Source organism: Notolepis coatsorum (assembly GCF_963971535.1).
Source record: "Notolepis coatsorum genome assembly, chromosome: 12".
NCBI classification, from domain to species: domain Eukaryota; kingdom Metazoa; phylum Chordata; class Actinopteri; order Aulopiformes; family Paralepididae; genus Notolepis; species Notolepis coatsorum.
In genome coordinates this window covers 75864428-75882451 of record NC_140176.1, presented here as the reverse complement: position 1 = coordinate 75882451, position 18024 = coordinate 75864428, and the positions used below count along the sequence as shown (strand labels likewise).

The following is an 18024-nucleotide window of genomic DNA, read 5'->3' as shown; positions in this document are numbered from 1 at the left end:
GTCATACACAAAGTGTCCTCTTAGAATTCTGATTATTAATGTATTTTTTGATGACGCACAGTGTCATCGATGTAAAGCATTCTGGCATAGATTGAACTGGTTTTACACAAAGTGCCATGCCTGTGAGTCACCACTAGGGGGCAGAGCGGCTAGGCGTGAGTGAATGACTCGTGAGTGATCGAATCGGTCCTGAATGAATGAGTGAGTATAGTGACATCGCCGGTCATAGATGTGATTCGCATTTGATCTCAAGTGACTACCTGGTAAAATAAAGGTTAAATAAATTAAATGGCGCCCCATCGCCGACGCAGACGGCTTCTCAGTTACAGTGGGTGACAATATTGTCAAGGAAAGACGAAATTACCTACCTGGGTTCCATCCTAGAGGAAAATCTTTCCTGTGACAAAATGGCATCCAATGTAATTGTTGTGAAGGGCCAGATTAAACCGAATATATATATTTATTTATATATATATATTTAATTGTATTTGTATATTCTCTAATATTCCCTGATATCCCTTGTATATTCCTTGTACAATATGCATTGAATATCCATTCTAGCCTACTGAACATCCCATAATAGTCTCCATTCTACTATTGGTCGAGACCTTGGTGCCAGGCTGCCATACCCCTCAGACCCAGTTCAAACGTACCGCTCGACATGTACGAACAAGTCCTAGTTCCGCGTAGGAATTTGGCTACCGCACCACTAATGGGACTATTTGTTCATAGTGCGTATATATACTGCGCTACTAAAGTAGGACTTTCTTTTCAGTCCAGTTTCTTACCCTCCAATAGAGTCACAGACGTAAAGCCTCCCCGCGACGCCACGTGTGGGAGTAAGGCCAAGTTCGCCTACCATCGGTATTGAGACATCGTGTATATTAATATTTGAATAGTCATATTTGGCACTATATCGTCGAGTTGGACGTAGTCTATTAAGCTAATAATAGTCTGTTAATATATAGTGCTTCGTGCGGTGAGAATACTACCGTAGTCAGTACCCCATCGTTTCGGGCAGAGAACTGGCTGCTTACCCAGGGTGGTTGACCCTATGTGAAGCTGCACCCGAGGAGCCCCAGAGCCGACGAGCGAGTGGACCTGTATACCGGATTATTCTACCGACGACAGCCCGCCTTCCCAGGCACGGATTATGCTTTGGATACTTTGATTATTCCATGGATAAAGACCCCCGACACTGCCGTGTGTTGGAACCCCCCCCCCCTGGAGAGGACGCAAGGTGAGGAGACGCTCTGCAAGACGAGGTCTCTTCACGTCTCTCCCCCGTGGACCGGAGAGAGCCGGCCCACAAAGAGTCCACCTGCTTTCATCTGTGGTCCAAGGATCGCCGGCGCATTGAACGGCACTACAGTGGGTTCACCTGGGATACCCTTGGCCGGACGAGGCAGCTGGATTCTACCCCCCCCCCCCTCCTACTCCTGTCGGCTTACAAGCGACTGGATTAACCCCCTCTAGTGTATCCAGCCTATAATCATTAAAGTATCATTGCTGTTATTCCTTAACTATTCCAGGTCGTATATTTACCACCTGCGCCTTTAGAGATTGGACATTCTCTATTGATATACCGACGAATACTCCTTGCCATAAAAGTGCATACTATTTCAATTCATAAATGTAATTAAGTGATTAAGTGCTTATTCTACACACCATCGCTGTGTAGGAAATAAAGACCTGTTTCTAATTCGTACATTTGTGTTGGATCCGTTTCATCTACGTGAGAGTGTTCATGATAATATATTTATGCCGTGTACTGGGTGGCCGAATATTAAGTACAAAGGTAGTGGTAGTAAGTATCATATCTAGTAATACAGTCAGGGAATTGTACCCCTCAGTTACAATTGGTCCTTCGAGCCGGATGGTAATTAGTGTAATATTAATATAGTGTTATTAATATTGAAATGGCCTATGATGAACACTCCACGAAACGATCCTCCTAACCAACGCCCGCAGCGCGAACGACGGCTCCCTCAGTACTTAGAGGCTTACGCTGTCAGTCAACAACCTAGTCTTCTACTAACAGTAAACGCGGTAAAACTAGAAAGTAAAAGTATGTCTAACCCCAACGCCCAGACTACCCCGACCATAGAGGCCCCTACGGGCTCTAATGTAACTGACCAAGTTCACGGTGGGGACCAGTGGGAACCAGACATGACTTCACACCCCGCCAGTACTGAAGAAGTAGTCCCCGATGAGTCCCGGGAGGAATACAACGCTACCGAGAGAGAACTCGGCACGGAAGAAGACGGGGAGAGCACCGAGGAGATAGAGCTCCAAGGCTCCGCAAGGAGTACCCCGAGGGAAGGCTCCCCTATACAACCGCCTTCTCCCAGCGAGGCAGAAAGGACCCTACAGCAGGCATTCCTCGTCAGCCTGAAAGCCTCTACTGAACGCGATAGACTCCAGGGTGAACGCGATCGATTGCAGATACAGCAACGGAGCGAAGAAGAGCACATACGCCTGGAAATAAGACGCATTCAGATGGAAGAGAATGTGGCCCGAGACCGAGCAGACAGCCAGCGAGCAGCTGCTGGTGCTCTACGGGACGCAGAGCGCGACAGACAGCAAGCGCAACTAATAGAACAGCTGATCAGACGGACAACACCCTCTCCCTCCGCCAGAGGCTCCAGGAACTCGTCTAGACACACCTCCAGGGCGGCATCCCCTAGCCGAGTAAACAACCCTGAACTTGACCAACAGACGAGGTCTATACCCCCCACAGACCACCTCCCCCCACCGGTCCAAGCGAGACCTAGCAACCGGGAAGGAGCAGCATATCCTGTGGAGAGGCTAAACCAGAGACTACAAGCACTGGATGACCTAACTGAAGACGAAGAGGAAGAGGAGGAGAACCACGCCCGAAGACAGCACAGTACTCTACCGGACCAGGAGGTCCGGTACAGCCCAGGCTATACTCCCGCGGAGCTGCGCTACAGACCCCCGACTCTATACACGGGTGAGCACGACGCACGACCCGCACCGAGGAACAGCACCTGGACAAGCGGGCCATGGTACACTGCCGGTACCAGCCCATACCAAGGAGCGGGAGGAGACTCGCCTAGGAGGCCTCTCCCCCAACGCTCGCCGATGTATCCACAGTCAGCGTCATACATTGGCACGCCTATGGTACCCGACTTCACCCAAGAGAACCGGGCCCAGTATACAGAACTCCGCATGTGTCTGGAGACCATGTTGGTGGATGTATCGGATGAACGCCACAAATACGCCATCCTACTGCAGCACTTAAAGGTGCCCCGCGCACATAATATAGCGCTCGCCTACGCGACTTCCACCACCCCATACACAGCAGCGCTGGTAGCATTGGACCAGAGGTATGGGCGCATATGGGATTACGTGATCCAGGAGATCCGACACATCGACCGCTTACCCCCAGCAATAGACAATCGAGCACTGGACGACCTGTCCATCAGAGTGCAGTCCCTGGTAGGGATGTTGGGAGCGCAAAGAGAGAAGGGGAAGTATGAACTTTACGCCAACTCAAATGTGGAAAGGATTCTGGAGAAGCTGCCGCCCGCTCGTCAGGAGCGCTTTAGGCGGCAGAGGGACCACAGAGACCCGAATGGCCCCGAACCGAACCTCCTCGATCTAGCAGACTTCCTGGCGAGAGAAGTCAGCAGCCTACGGCTAGATACATTCGGACGGAGCACCCCTGGCTCCAGAGAAGGAACCAGACGACTAAATGATGGAAGAAGATCGGTGACTGTGATGCACCAATCGGAGTCAGTACCGAGCAGCAGGAGCCACAGTACCCCCTCCAGAACGGAGAAGTGGAAGATAGTGTGCCCCTACTGTGAGAAAGAACACTGGCTAGCGCAATGTGACTCCTTCCCCAAGCTGAACGCGGAGGAAGCAGGTCAATGGATAAAGTCCAACAAGCGCTGTTTTCGCTGTGCGCGCTCACACATGGCAGCCGAATGCCGCTTAAAGAAAAGGTGCACCAAGTGCGATGGAGCCCATCTGGACATACTTCACGACAGTAACAGACGGCGCCCTTCACCTGCACCGTCCAGCCGCAAAGCGAGCGTCATGTACATCGATCCCGCCAGCAGCAGTGGAGCCCGAGTACTCCTAAAAGTAGTGCGTGTGACACTAAGCTACCAGAATAAAGTCCTGGACACTTACGCCGTCCTCGATGACGGGTCAGAGAAGACCCTGCTGCTCGCCTCCGCTGCGGCCCAGCTAGGGCTGCGGGGAAGCGAAACCCAAATGACAATTCGGACAATAAGACGAGATTTGAAGACGATAAAGGGCGAGAATGTCTCATTCTCTATCGCAGCAAGCGGCCAGCCTGAGCGACGGTACCAGATTGCAGACGCTTTCACCAGCCAAGAAATAGGACTGTCGCGGTACACATACCCCGTCGCCAAGCTGATGGAGAAATATGCACATCTGCGCAAGTTACCGATCCCGCTCATAGACAATGCTATGCCGACCCTGTTGATAGGCTCCGACCATGCAGACCTCATTGTCCCGATAGACCGGGTTCATACCGGACCCCGAGGCTGCCCTGCAGCAGTCGAGACCCGTTTGGGATGGACTCTCCAAGGCCCGCTCGCCAAATCTCTCAACCGAAGTACAGCCACTAGATGTCTCCACTCCCGAGTCACAGAGGGAGAAACCGCACTCCTGCAACACGTAGAGCGGCTATGGACCCTAGAACAAATGCCCTTTAAGAACGGAAAGAAAGACATTCGCTCTAAAGATGACATTTACGCAATTCACCTCCTCGAGACAGGGACCAAGAGAGTCCCGGTCAACGGCGTGTTGAGATACGCCACGCCACTCCTGCGGCGAGAAGGAATGCCTACTTTCCACGCCAAGACAGACGCCACAGAACGGTACCTGCTGAACACGGAGCGGCGCTTAGCCAAGAACCCCGCCCAAGAGAGTGTATACCGCGCTGAGATTGAGAAGCTCATCACAGCGGGACACGTCACAAAGATGGACATTAAAGAGGCTGACCAGACCACTGAATCGTGGTACGTGCCCCACCACAAGGTCCATCACAACGGTAAAGACCGCATAGTATTTAACTGCAGCTACCAGATCGGATCCCAAAATCTGAAGAGTTACTGCCCGGTCCCACACTCGGCCCCTCCCTACTCGGCGTTCTACTCCGCTTCCGCCAGGAAAAGGTGGCCATCAGCGGGGACATTAAAGGAATGTTCCTGCAGGTGAGATTAGTAGAGGCGGACAAGCCCCTGTTACGGTTCCTATGGAGAGAGAAGCCAGGAGATGAGCACCCAGCCATCTACCAATGGGAAGTCCTCCCCTTCGGAACGACGTGCAGCCCCTGCTGTGCGACATTTGCACTACAGAAACATGTAGCAGAGGACCCAGCAGCGGACGAAGAGGTCCGACACAGCGTAAAGAACAGCTTCTACGTAGACAACTGTCTACAAAGCCTTTCAACCCAGGAAGAAGCCGAGGCTCTCCTGATTAAACTCCGCGCCTCATTGATCAAAGGCGGCTTTGATCTCAGGCAGTGGGCCAGCAGCGATCCGCAAGTACTGCGCAGCCTCTCCTCCGAGGACAAGGCAGCCAGCAGCGAGACCTGGATGGCTACAATCCCGGGAGAAGCCCAGGAGATGACCCTGGGATTGGTGTGGCGATTCAAAACAGATTCGCTTCACTACAGACACAAGCCCCTGACTACGGAGCAGGGAAGGCCGGCGGCGGCGCCGACCACCAGACGGAGTGTGTACACAACACTCGCCCGACAATATGACCCGCTAGGATGTATTCTACCGTACACCACCAGGGCAAAAATGATTGTACGAGCATTGTGGGACAAGGACCAGGGCTGGGACGACCCCATTCCCGCACACCTTGCATCCACCTGGAGAGAGTGGGAGATGGAGCTCCACTCACTCCCAGGCGTTAATATGCGCCGAAGCTACTTCCCACCCACGGTGAGGCCAGAGACATGTAAAATGGACTTACACGTCTTCAGTGACGCCTCAGAGGTCGCATACGGATCAGTAGCCTACTTGCGGGCCCAAGACCAGGGGGGAGAGATCTACACAGCATTTGTCCTCGCCCGCTCGAGAATAGCCCCACGCAAGCAACAATCTATCCCACGTCTAGAGCTCTGCGCAGCCCTAGCCGGAGCGCACCTAGCCACGCTCATCCAACGTGAGCTCACCATACCGGTGTCTAGAACAATCCTGTGGTCAGATTCCACGACGGTACTCGCCTGGATCAAATCGGACTCATGCAAGTACAAAGTCTTCGTGGGAGTCAGAGTCACCGAGATTCAAGACTTAACCGAAGAGTTAACCGGAGAAACAGAGTGGCGCTACGTTGATACAAAACAGAACCCAGCTGACGTCATCACCCGGGGGATGCCCCTGGATGACCTCACCCGTCGCAATGTCTACAGTGACGGCCCCGCATTCCTAAGACTCCCGGAAGGACAGTGGCCCATGCCTATCCCGAGGGAAGCCAGTCAGGAGGAGGCTGAGAATAAGAAGCCTGTGTTCTGTGGATTGAGCACTGTTATCTCCGCAGACCCCAACACACTCCTGATGGGGCGGCTAGATCCTGCATTACCCCAGACAATGTACCGGCCTGAAGAAGCGAACGGCCGACGAATGTGGAGGTACAGCCAAGTATTAGCCGACAAGTTTTGGAACAGTTTCCTACTGCACTACCTACCGTCTCTACAGACCCGCCAGAAGTGGGTAAAGGAGAGAGACAATTTGACAGAAGGAACAGTCGTCATGATTATTGATCAATCACTGCCCAGAGCTATGTGGCCGGCCGGCCGCGTAAGCAAAGTGATCACCGGTGCCGACGGCAAGGTCCGAGCAGCTGAAGTGCTTGTCCAGGGTCGCACTTACACCCGTCCCGTGGCAAGGCTCATAGAACTGCCTCGACTCCCAGACACAATCGATGATGACCATGACCCTACAACCCTATGACTTTGTGAAGTTGACTGACCCCTACAGCAAACCCTTATGTGTAAATAGGCAACGCGATTAATCTGTCTCTGTTTAACTGATTAGGTCTGGGACCTATTCAGGGGGTGGCTGTTGTGAAGGGCCAGATTAAACCGAATATATATATTTATTTATATATATATATTTAATTGTATTTGTATATTCTCTAATATTCCCTGATATCCCTTGTATATTCCTTGTACAATATGCATTGAATATCCATTCTAGCCTACTGAACATCCCATAATAGTCTCCATTCTACTATTGGTCGAGACCTTGGTGCCAGGCTGCCATACCCCTCAGACCCAGTTCAAACGTACCGCTCGACATGTACGAACAAGTCCTAGTTCCGCGTAGGAATTTGGCTACCGCACCACTAATGGGACTATTTGTTCATAGTGCGTATATATACTGCGCTACTAAAGTAGGACTTTCTTTTCAGTCCAGTTTCTTACCCTCCAATAGAGTCACAGACGTAAAGCCTCCCCGCGACGCCACGTGTGGGAGTAAGGCCAAGTTCGCCTACCATCGGTATTGAGACATCGTGTATATTAATATTTGAATAGTCATATTTGGCACTATATCGTCGAGTTGGACGTAGTCTATTAAGCTAATAATAGTCTGTTAATATATAGTGCTTCGTGCGGTGAGAATACTACCGTAGTCAGTACCCCATCGTTTCGGGCAGAGAACTGGCTGCTTACCCAGGGTGGTTGACCCTATGTGAAGCTGCACCCGAGGAGCCCCAGAGCCGACGAGCGAGTGGACCTGTATACCGGATTATTCTACCGACGACAGCCCGCCTTCCCAGGCACGGATTATGCTTTGGATACTTTGATTATTCCATGGATAAAGACCCCCGACACTGCCGTGTGTTGGAACCCCCCCCCCTGGAGAGGACGCAAGGTGAGGAGACGCTCTGCAAGACGAGGTCTCTTCACGTCTCTCCCCCGTGGACCGGAGAGAGCCGGCCCACAAAGAGTCCACCTGCTTTCATCTGTGGTCCAAGGATCGCCGGCGCATTGAACGGCACTACAGTGGGTTCACCTGGGATACCCTTGGCCGGACGAGGCAGCTGGATTCTACCCCCCCCCCCCTCCTACTCCTGTCGGCTTACAAGCGACTGGTAAAATGGACTTACACGTCTTCAGTGACGCCTCAGAGGTCGCATACGGATCAGTAGCCTACTTGCGGGCCCAAGACCAGGGGGGAGAGATCTACACAGCATTTGTCCTCGCCCGCTCGAGAATAGCCCCACGCAAGCAACAATCTATCCCACGTCTAGAGCTCTGCGCAGCCCTAGCCAGAGCGCACCTAGCCACGCTCATCCAACGTGAGCTCACCATACCGGTGTCTAGAACAATCCTGTGGTCAGATTCCACGACGGTACTCGCCTGGATCAAATCGGACTCATGCAAGTACAAAGTCTTCGTGGGAGTCAGAGTCACCGAGATTCAAGACTTAACCGAAGAGTTAACCGGAGAAACAGAGTGGCGCTACGTTGATACAAAACAGAACCCAGCTGACGTCATCACCCGGGGGATGCCCCTGGATGACCTCACCCGTCGCAATGTCTACAGTGACGGCCCCGCATTCCTAAGACTCCCGGAAGGACAGTGGCCCATGCCTATCCCGAGGGAAGCCAGTCAGGAGGAGGCTGAGAATAAGAAGCCTGTGTTCTGTGGATTGAGCACTGTTATCTCCGCAGACCCCAACACACTCCTGATGGGGCGGCTAGATCCTGCATTACCCCAGACAATGTACCGGCCTGAAGAAGCGAACGGCCGACGAATGTGGAGGTACAGCCAAGTATTAGCCGACAAGTTTTGGAACAGTTTCCTACTGCACTACCTACCGTCTCTACAGACCCGCCAGAAGTGGGTAAAGGAGAGAGACAATTTGACAGAAGGAACAGTCGTCATGATTATTGATCAATCACTGCCCAGAGCTATGTGGCCGGCCGGCCGCGTAAGCAAAGTGATCACCGGTGCCGACGGCAAGGTCCGAGCAGCTGAAGTGCTTGTCCAGGGTCGCACTTACACCCGTCCCGTGGCAAGGCTCATAGAACTGCCTCGACTCCCAGACACAATCGATGATGACCATGACCCTACAACCCTATGACTTTGTGAAGTTGACTGACCCCTACAGCAAACCCTTATGTGTAAATAGACAACGCGATTAATCTGTCTCTGTTTAACTGATTAGGTCTGGGACCTATTCAGGGGGTGGCTGTTGTGAAGGGCCAGATTAAACCGAATATATATATTTATTTATATATATATATTTAATTGTATTTGTATATTCTCTAATATTCCCTGATATCCCTTGTATATTCCTTGTACAATATGCATTGAATATCCATTCTAGCCTACTGAACATCCCATAATAGTCTCCATTCTACTATTGGTCGAGACCTTGGTGCCAGGCTGCCATACCCCTCAGACCCAGTTCAAACGTACCGCTCGACATGTACGAACAAGTCCTAGTTCCGCGTAGGAATTTGGCTACCGCACCACTAATGGGACTATTTGTTCATAGTGCGTATATATACTGCGCTACTAAAGTAGGACTTTCTTTTCAGTCCAGTTTCTTACCCTCCAATAGAGTCACAGACGTAAAGCCTCCCCGCGACGCCACGTGTGGGAGTAAGGCCAAGTTCGCCTACCATCGGTATTGAGACATCGTGTATATTAATATTTGAATAGTCATATTTGGCACTATATCGTCGAGTTGGACGTAGTCTATTAAGCTAATAATAGTCTGTTAATATATAGTGCTTCGTGCGGTGAGAATACTACCGTAGTCAGTACCCCATCGTTTCGGGCAGAGAACTGGCTGCTTACCCAGGGTGGTTGACCCTATGTGAAGCTGCACCCGAGGAGCCCCAGAGCCGACGAGCGAGTGGACCTGTATACCGGATTATTCTACCGACGACAGCCCGCCTTCCCAGGCACGGATTATGCTTTGGATACTTTGATTATTCCATGGATAAAGACCCCCGACACTGCCGTGTGTTGGAACCCCCCCCCCTGGAGAGGACGCAAGGTGAGGAGACGCTCTGCAAGACGAGGTCTCTTCACGTCTCTCCCCCGTGGACCGGAGAGAGCCGGCCCACAAAGAGTCCACCTGCTTTCATCTGTGGTCCAAGGATCGCCGGCGCATTGAACGGCACTACAGTGGGTTCACCTGGGATACCCTTGGCCGGACGAGGCAGCTGGATTCTACCCCCCCCCCCCTCCTACTCCTGTCGGCTTACAAGCGACTGGATTAACCCCCTCTAGTGTATCCAGCCTATAATCATTAAAGTATCATTGCTGTTATTCCTTAACTATTCCAGGTCGTATATTTACCACCTGCGCCTTTAGAGATTGGACATTCTCTATTGATATACCGACGAATACTCCTTGCCATAAAAGTGCATACTATTTCAATTCATAAATGTAATTAAGTGATTAAGTGCTTATTCTACACACCATCGCTGTGTAGGAAATAAAGACCTGTTTCTAATTCGTACATTTGTGTTGGATCCGTTTCATCTACGTGAGAGTGTTCATGATAATATATTTATGCCGTGTACTGGGTGGCCGAATATTAAGTACAAAGGTAGTGGTAGTAAGTATCATATCTAGTAATACAGTCAGGGAATTGTACCCCTCAGTTACAGTAATAAAAAAAAAAGTCAACCAACGAACTAGATTCTTGTACCGGATCTCCTCTCTGGTAAACAAGAATACCCTGAAGACTCTGGCAGGAGCACTCATTCAAGGGTACTACGACTATGCATGCACCTCATGGTACCAAAGCACCTCAAAGGCGCTTAAAACAAGATTACAAACATCACAAAACAAACTGGTCAGACTACTACTTGACCTTACCCCCAAAACCCACCTCACCCCTGCCCACTTTGACAACCTAGGATGGCTTAGAGTAGACGACAGAGTACAGCAACTCGCAATGGGCCTGGTCTACAAGATACACTATACGACTAAGGTACCCATGTACATGTCAAAATACTTCCCAAAGGTCAGTGAATACCACAACCACTACACCAGAGGAAGCTCAACAAATCATGTTAAACCCAGATTCGGCTCAAACAAGGGACTAAACACGTTTCGCAATTATGCCACATCAATGTGGAACGCCCTACCCAAAGCTGTAAAGGAATGTGAATCCCTACCCACATTCAAAACCGCTCTTAAAGAGCACCTACGGGAGGCTGCAATTCGAAACTGGCCACCGTAAATGCCCAAAACCCCCACCACCTCCTAATAGACAGTCTCCTCCCCACCGCATGTATATATTCCCTCCCCGCCGTATGTATATTTCTCTCCCACCCACCCACCCCCTCCTAATGTACAGTCCCCTCCCCATCATATGTATATACTCTGTCAGGATCTAGGGGTAACAGTACTGTATATTTGAATACCGTTTATGTCACAAATGTATCAGTACTAAATACCTATATGTCCCTATGCCATAAATGTCATGTAAGTTTCAAGTTTCAAGTTTCTTTAATAGTTGTCATACAGAAGTACAGAATACTTTCATACAAAATGCTTCTTACTGTTACGCTCCAGAGACTGTGCTAGACAAGATAGTATCAAATAACATAGTATAGCATGTAATTTTAGAAGAAGAAAATGAGGTCACAGTGTTCGGTATAGACATATGTACAATGTTCTGAGTTACCATATAATATACAATACTATGCAGTGTACTAATGTACAGTACTATATAGTGCAAAGCAGAAATGGGATGAGGTACAATTTAGGTACAATATACAGTAAGGTGTACGAGTTGTAGTGCAATCCTTCATCAATAAATATAAAGTGTGGGGAGTGGGTGCTACAGTGTGTTTGTTTAAAGTGGGTGTGTGCTATAAAGTGTGTGGAGTGGGTGCTACAGTGTGTTTGTTTAAAGTGAGTGTGTGCGTGTGGATGTGTGTGCTATGTGCGTTTGGTGGTTGTTGTTGTGTAGTGTTCATTGTTCGTTTAGCAGCCTGATGGCCTGGGGATAGAAGCTTCTTCTGAGTCTTTCTGTGCTCGCCTTGAGACTCCGGTATCGCTTGCCTGACCGCAGCAGTTCAAAGAGGCAGTTGTTCGGGTGACTGGAGTCTTTAATGATTCTCTTAGCCTTGCCCTTGCAACGCTTGTTGTAAATGTTCTGGAGGGTGGGGAGCCCCCCTCCAATTGTGCGTTCGGCTGAACGTGTCACTCTTTGTAGTCTGCTTCGGTCTTGTGCAGTGCTATTCCCAAACCAGGAGGTGATGTTGCCGGTCAAGATGCTCTCTATTGTACATGAGTAGAAGTTCTTAAGGATCTTCTGACTGACTTGGAACTTCCTTAGGCGCCTGAGGAAGTAGAGGCGTTGTCGTGCCTTCTTCACAACACTGTCAATGTGTGTGGTCCATGTCAAGTCCTCGGATATGTAGGCTCCGAGGTACTTAAAGCTGTTGACTCTCTCAACCGGTGCCCCGTCGATGCTGAGGGGGCTGTAGTCCTTGACCCCCGACCTCCTGAAGTCCACAATCATCTCCTTTGTTTTGCTGACGTTCAGGGAGAGGCTGTTTTCCTGGCACCATCCCGCCAGGACCTTGACCTCTTCCAGGTAGGCCCTCTCGTCGTTGGCAGAGATCAGGCCCACCACCACTGTGTCGTCAGCAAATTTGATGATTGTATTGCTACTCCGCTGAGCCACACAGTCGTGTGTGTACAGGGAGTAGAGGAGGGGACTCAGAACACAGCCCTGGGGGGCCCCTATGTTGAGGGTGATGGATGAGGAGGTGCAGTTGCCTGCTCTCACCACCTGGGGTCTGCCAGTCAGGAAGTCCAAGACCCACTGGCAGAGGTCATAGTTCAAGCCCAGGTCCCTGAGCTTGGCTATGAGTATGGAGGGGACTATGGTATTGAATGCCGAGCTGTAGTCGATGAATAGCATTCTCACATAGTTCCCCTGCCTCTTGTCCAGGTGTGATGCTGCTGTGTGCAGCACATGGGCTATGGCGTCCTCCGTGGACCTGTTGGGGCGGTATGCAAATTGCAGGGGGTCCATGTTGATGGGGAGGGAGGAGCAGATGTAGCCCTTTACTAGCTTCTCAAAGCACTTCATGGCTATGGAGGTGAGAGCTACAGGGCGGTAGTCGTTGAGGCAAGCAGGCTTGGATTTTTTGGGTACAGGGATAATAGTGGACTTCTTCAGGCAGGTGGGGATGACAGCCTGTTCTAAGGACAGGTTAAATATGTCAGTGAATACTGGGGCCAGTTGGTCGGCACAGACTTTTAGGACGCGGCCGGGGATGCCGTCCGGACCTGCTGCCTTCCTGATATTCACTTTTTTAAAGGTCCGCCTCACCTCATGCTCTGTTACCCATGTATGTTGTGTATGTCATAAATGTCTATATGAATTGAAAATGGGGGACCCTGATGTAAACAAGACGAAAGTCTTTCTCTGGTCTGCATCCCCTTAACAATTGTGTGTATTGAGCTGTACTGTATTGTACCCATTCTGCAATCTGTTAATAAAGTTTTCAATCAATCAATCAAGCCTGGGAGAACCAGTGACATGAAAGGTTTGATAAAACTAAAATTGGATCTGAGGTTTAATGTAAACAATTTAAAAACACATTCAAATGGCTTTTTGATTACTATTGATACCTCCAATAAATCTGTCCAAATGTAGGATGGGTTGTTATTACGATACCAGTGTGTGGGCTGTTGTCAGGCCTACCGAGCCAAAAGCTAGATTACATGAGATTACATCATCTTAAAATGAACAGAAGGCGGGCAGCAAATTGAATCAGGAAGTAAGGTGAGACTAAGTAGCTAAATCATAACCTTATTGGTACAACGTGTCCGTCTGGCTTGACTTCAGACCTTTTGACTCCACGTGTGGTTTTCTCTGTCATTTTCAGTCACGCTGAACACACGTTTCGAGTTTTATACATGGAACGAGATGAATGACGCTTTCTCCTTAAATTTAGCTAGCTGTGTCCTGTTGGAATAGCAAGCGTCACCAGCATTTTTGCACACATTTACACAGGTTAATATGTTGGAATGAGGCCATAATAAAATGTTACCAACATTTTGTATGGACCCCCTGCCGCAGTGGGCAGGCTCACGCTGCCCCCGATACTTTCCTGACTGTGCTGTACAGGCGCACCAACCGACCTGTAGGAGTCGCTGTCCACAACGTCCGATCCCCACCCACCGGCTTTCCCACCCCCTAATACTGCCAATTGTATTAGTATGAACGACCAGCCAAGCCGTAAGCAACGCAGAGAGCTGGGCTCGAACCCAGCATCTCCTGCGTTAGTGGCGAGCGCCTTGCCCACTGCGCCACTTAGCCGCCCTAGAGCTCAGTTATTGTTCAATGTAAATGAGCTGGGTGTTATGAAATATCCTCCATTCTTATGTAGACAGGGGGAGAGAAAATAGGAGGACAGTGCTGGCTCAAGGTCAAATATAATCCCCCTTTTAGTTTCCATTCAGAGGCTTTTACAAATTCACTTGATATTATGGCATTGAAAACCCATCATAGACAAATAAAATCTGGTGTAAAAACCAGAGCTTATAGTGTCTTGTTGTGAACAAAATGTTACATAGTTTGGGACAACAGCCAGGTTTTATTCACAAGATAAGTTTCCTCCTGACTCTTTTCACAGTGGCTCAGGAGGTAGAGCCGTCGGTATGTAAATGTGTGAGTGAACGGGTGAATGTGAGGCAAGTTGTGAAGCGCTACTGTATGGATAAAAGCGCTATATGAATGCAGTCCATTTACAATTATTTTGGTCTGTTTGATTGATTGATTGAAAACTTTATTAACAGATTGCAGAATGGGTACAATACAGTACAGCTCAATACAAACAACTGCTAAGAGGATGAAGACCAGAAAAATACTTTTGTCTTGTTTACATAAGGGTATCCATTTTCAATTCATCAAGACATATAGAGACATACAAATATACGGTACTATGTAAGAAAGAAAGAACATAATAAAAAAAATTGCTGATAGAGTTGTGCCCTTCCTGATGACTTGTTGTACAGAACTTGTAAGTCACTTTGGATAAAAATGTCAGCTAAATGGAAATGGAAAGAAAATGTACATTAGAGGGGGTTGGTGGGGTGGGGGGTGGGATTTTGACATTTACCGGGGCCAGTTTTGAATTGCAGCCACCCGTAGGTGCTCTTTATTCAATGAAAACCAAAGTTTTGGTCCATATAGACATTCATCAAGTATGGATTCTTTCTTGGAATTGACAATAATATAAATATATAGTTTAAGCACCTCCCCCCACTCAGCTGAAAGCACTGATTTAATTGAGAAATCAACAACAAGAAAGCATAACAGTTGCAATAGGAAAGCATACAAACAGATGCTTGCAGATGTCAAACAACAAAGATCAATACAGAAAAAGACCAGTTTCCTTCTTGATAAACCACCAAATATACCTATAAAATATAGGGGGGGGGGGGAGACATTAAATAAAAATGACTGGAGTTAGCATGGCAGCAGTTAGTATGCTGTACACCATTCTATCCTTATAGTATAACATGCCAAGGGATCTCCTCAATCATATTTTTATGAGAAAGGGTCTGCAAAGTAAAAATCCAACACACCTCTCTTTAGTTCAGCATGTTCCCCACATCACCACCTCATTCAGTTTTTTTTCATCTTCTCAAACATCCCGTTTGAAATCATTAAAGTGGACCGCTCAACTGGATTTACTCTATCATCCTATCAACCTTTGTGTTCACTTATTCTTTGTTTACGATTCTTTAGGATTGTTGATGTTTTTCCAATACAAACAGGCCACGTGATCATGTATATCACATGTGATGAGGTATGTGTAATGACATCATTGACCGGGTAATGTTTTCCTGCATGAGGATGACTAAAAGAAAGTACAGTTAATCATTTATAGCACCCATTAGCTAAAGGTTTTTAAGAGCATTTGCTTTGCTTTCTCTTACAGTTGTCACGAGCCAAATTGTCTTTTAGATTAGAGCCCCTTCTATAGACCACAGGATGATAGGCTCCTAATTCCACTTTTACAAGGGGCCAATAAGTGAGAGTGTTTCTGTTACATACCCCAGTAAGGAGACGCAACACAAGGCCACAGACAGGGTAGGTGAGGGTGCAATGACACAATACCATGAAACAATTTGCAAAAATTATAGTATTTATTTTTATAAACACAAAAACTCAACAACACAGAGAGCAAGGAGGACTACCTAGTGGCACCAAATGAAATATCAAAAGGAAATGAAAACCCACCCCCCCCTTACAGGCGCGGACGCCCAAAAGTACAGGTGGCGGTGCTCACTTCTAAGGCTGGTGTCTTTAACATCAGGTCACCTACGTGATGCAAAAATGTAGACCCCAGGGTATCTTCCTGTCCTCAATGTCCCTGTGTGCGAAACAAAAGATTAATATAAAGAAAAGGAATCACCATAGGCTGGGTGACAAAGGAATAAATATACACAGGGTTAGGGTTAAACAGAAATGTACTACAAACACCAAAATATACTATGAGAGTTACACCAAACAACACAGAGTACCAGAGCCTTCACCAGCTCTACACAATACCAGAGCCTTCACCAGCTCTACAAAATATACCCGAGCCTTCACCAGCTCTACACAATACCAGAGCCTTCACCAGCTCTACACAAGACCAGAGCCTTCACCAGCTCTACAAAAGACCAGCTCTCCCACAAAGACACAGAATAGTTACCACAACCAAATGAACCAGGGAGCTCCCTAACACTGCACACAATGGGGTATATGAAGGGGTGTGGAGCTTAACCTGTTAATCTGTAGACCGTTTTTGCCTAAAGGTACATGCCTAAGTAAATGGAAGATTGCTCCACTTCTACAAGGTCAATTTGCATGTTCTTGGTATCTAGGAACATCTAGGGACCTGGGGGTATGTATTTGTATTTCCAATAAATCGTATAAAACATCGGTAAAAATGAAAATATACACTTTGACTACTGTTTTTGATAGGGTTATGGTCTTTACTCTTGGCTACAAAAAAAAACATTTAAAAACATTGACCTGATCCAAGGGCCCACATGTGGACGATTCTTTGCCGACCTCTAGTGGCTCGGGTGTGCATTTCTTTTAATACAATATATAGATAGAATTAAAGCCCTATTTGTTGCCTGTCGATTTCCCTTTCAGGTGACAAAATCCGTTCAGCGGTTCTCGAGTTACATGCCGATATGTGAGGCGTGCCCCAAAGTACGCAAAAGTACACATTACCACCCCTGACTCCCGGGGCTCTAGCTCCGTCAATCATTTGGCGATCTCGAAATTCTTTGCACAGGGTTGTAGCCAATGAGTGTGGCTTTTCCATGATATGATAATTGGGGATCTAATACGGTCTCTATTGATCGATTTATGATAAAGAAAAGCAGGGTCCCCCTATAGGGGGACCTTAAGGCTTAACAAATTGCTGACATGCCACGCCTCAGCTGCTGCTGCACTGGGGTAAGTTGCTGATTGACCAGCTGCTGCTGCAACTGGGACTGGGAGACACCTGAGAATGGGGATATGTAGACACAAGAGGGAGACAAGACAACAACAAACAAAACATGCCTATATATACAACAGATAACATATATAACTCCCTCTACATACAGATAACAGTTTCTTTTACAAAGACTTAAAAAAAGGGGGCATAATTAAAAACAATAGAAAACTAGTATATAACGCCACCATTCTTTCTTGCTATTTTACTAGAGTACATTTTCTTGACATGAGAAATATAGTTTGAAATCATTCATAAACCAAACAAAGGAGGGCATACTACTTTCCACTTGCTACAATGAATATGAACAGAATACTTATTTTCTGTTTTTTTAGGAGGTCTGTTTTGAAGAAGTTCATCTCTAGATTTCTTTAAGGCCACTCAAGAGGGTATATCCCCTCATTTTCAGTTTTTCATCTCAGATGGTTTTTCAACACAGTCATCTGTGGATCTCTCTCAGGCAGCCCCTTTTAAGTTGCTTAGGATGGAAACTGTTTTCCATAAGTAAACTGTTTC

The 18024-nt window shown here is 48.1% G+C and overlaps 1 protein-coding gene across 1 annotated transcript in view; it reads left to right on the top strand.

Annotated features, from left to right (window-relative positions):
* fbxo45 (F-box protein 45) overlaps positions 1-18024 on the top strand; it is a 57387-nt gene that overhangs the window by 15245 nt on the left and 24118 nt on the right. The window lies entirely within an intron of this gene.